This window comes from Anarrhichthys ocellatus, unplaced genomic scaffold, assembly GCF_004355925.1.
Source record: "Anarrhichthys ocellatus isolate YVR2014 unplaced genomic scaffold, GSC_Weel_1.0 scaffold24, whole genome shotgun sequence".
Lineage (NCBI taxonomy): Eukaryota > Metazoa > Chordata > Actinopteri > Perciformes > Anarhichadidae > Anarrhichthys > Anarrhichthys ocellatus.
In genome coordinates this window covers 3,444,744-3,447,243 of record NW_022280054.1, presented here as the reverse complement: position 1 = coordinate 3,447,243, position 2,500 = coordinate 3,444,744, and the positions used below count along the sequence as shown (strand labels likewise).

General features: G+C 41.9%; 1 protein-coding gene across 3 annotated transcripts in view; it reads left to right on the top strand.

Moving 5' to 3' along the window:
* mettl16 (methyltransferase 16, N6-methyladenosine) overlaps nucleotides 1-2,500 on the top strand; it is a 22,891-nt gene that overhangs the window by 1,248 nt on the left and 19,143 nt on the right. The gene's annotated exons all lie outside the window — the stretch shown is intronic.

The following is a 2,500-nucleotide window of genomic DNA, read 5'->3' as shown; positions in this document are numbered from 1 at the left end:
GGTGGAGAAAAATGGTGGATCGAAGCATCTCTAATAATTTAGACTGGGACATTCCTCAGAGCTCAGAAATATCCACAATATTTTAACCCTACACAACCAACTCTGTTGTTTTATGAACGCATGTAATGTGATGGACGCCACGTTATCAGCCAACACCAGTGGCAGACCTCACTTCTGAATTCTTCGTGCAAAGCCTGAAACCAGAAGAGTGGAGACTAGTGTTAGCATCATATTAATGTCCATAGTTATTGGAATTAAATAATCAAGATTATCATACATTATCCACATGTTTTAAGCCATTTTGTGAGCATACTGAAGTACAGAAACACCTTTTCACCAGTGTGCCAGAGTGGAGCCCTGAGGATCTCATTCAGCACTGCTGCTGACTCAGGCTGGTCTTTACTGCTCGTTCAGCTTCTGCAACAGCAGGAGGACGAAAGGCTGGACACATGATTAATGGACCCAACAGTAAAAGTTTTTTTCTCTTCCATTTCACTCCGTCCTCTGATTGCTGCTCTCTTTATTCATGAGAGAGTCTTCACAAAGTATGTGTGAGTGGCGGTTTAAACTGAACTCCAATTGTAACAATAGGTTGGCGTGTCAATCAAAAACTGCCCCGTAAGCTTCCTGTGTTTCACTCCTCAAACTGGACCCGTGTGTGTGTGTGTGTGTGTGTGTGTGTGTGTGTGTGTGTGTGTGTGTGTGTGTGTGTGTGTGTGTGTGTGTGTCTGCATTAAATCCAGGTGTGTCAGAGTCAGACCCCCTGTGTATTACCGAGACGTCGTTAATGTTATTACTTACACCTGTGCTACTTGCACCTGCCGTTTATTACAATATACATCGATTACAGTTATCAGTATTTCTCCAGTAATCAGAGTTTTATCTGGAAACAAATAGATTGAGTCTACTTTTGCCACTTCTGTCGTTCGGGGTGTTTTGATGCAACTTATGTTTCAGATTTATGTCGTAAACTGTTTTATTTCAGCAACAATGTTTCTCTTTTGCCGAGAATGTATAACTGTCGAGCACGGAAAGTTAGCGTCAAAGGCTTGATCCAATTCTTCCTCTTTTTGATTCGATGTTTCCTCATACAGATAATAATTCTGCTGTTCATTAGAGGACATTTCTATATAAACGGTGTTCTTGTGCAGATTATTAGTGTTATAAAAGGGTTGTTTGTATCGGCATTGCAACCAGTCTTATTTACTTAGCATTTACGATTCATCTTGGTTAAGTTGGTCGAGTCTTTTAAGCGAGGCCTGTCGACGTGTCTTTTTATAAATTTAGTTTTTGTTCAGTTGATACAAATGTCTGTCAAAACAAAGCAAAATGCCACCGATTGTAAGAGCTGACAGTTATTGAGGTCTGCGGTTCCTCTGTCAGCGCGGAGGCGCTCTCCTCCCTCTTTGTTTGGGTACCTCGTCTGCTCAGTGAGGTAATCACTTGTTATTGTCTGTGTTATGCAGATGAACGCTGACATGGTGTCACTGCAGCGAGTCTGAACATCTGTGTGTGAACGTGAACATATCGGTGTGGGCGGGTCCTTTGTGGTTGTGAGGTGGCCAGTCAATCATCTTACGGCGGGCCCGAGCATCTGCATGTGTGGGCACGCTGGAAAAAACTCGCCTGGATGTCCGTCTGTGACAGGTGTTAATTATCACTTTGTAGTGTCTCTGTCAGTCTGTGGCTCACAGACAGACAGACAATGGGCTGGTAGTGTTGGGGCTGGAACTTTAGACTATTGGGGAAGTAGACGACTAGACAGAAGTTATGTGCTGCTTTTTTTGTAGACAACAAGGAAGATTTCTAGCCAAACACTGGCTATGTTTACGTGCATGCACCCAAATGCAGAGTAATCAGATTAAGACAAAGGTTTGTATTTAACAGAGTTTGATCAGATATTCTAGGTTTTGAGTAAGTATATGCTTATTATCAACTGAGACAAGGTAAATGAGTATTACAATATGTCATATGTTTTCATCATGATTCCATTGAAAGACGATGAATTATATTGAATTATCGCCCAGTCCTATAAGACTGCATGATCTACTTCCATTTAACATTAGTCTATTTAGTGACGTCACCATTAGTAGGTCTGATTAGCTGATCGACAGAAAATCTAAATGAATCATTTAAGCCATTAATCAAAGAACAAGATTAATAGTTGACAGCCATGCTAGCCTCTCTGTAGGAGTGTAGTACACGCTAGTGCTTTGAGCTACATACTTAAGTCAGCGTGCTAACATACTGATGCTTACCGTGGTCACCTGAGGCTGAGGTTGAGGTATTGCTCAAATTTAAATTTTGACCTGATGGGGGACACAAGAATCACCAAAGTTATTCCAATTCCTCCTGAAGGGGGACGCGGATGTCCGTACAAAATGTCATGACAATCCATCCAACGGTTGTTGATGGATTGTCATCCCGACATTCCCGGAGCCATGACGGTAACGTGGCTACAAAATGTTTATTGGGAGTCCGTCAGATGTGTTTGAAACAT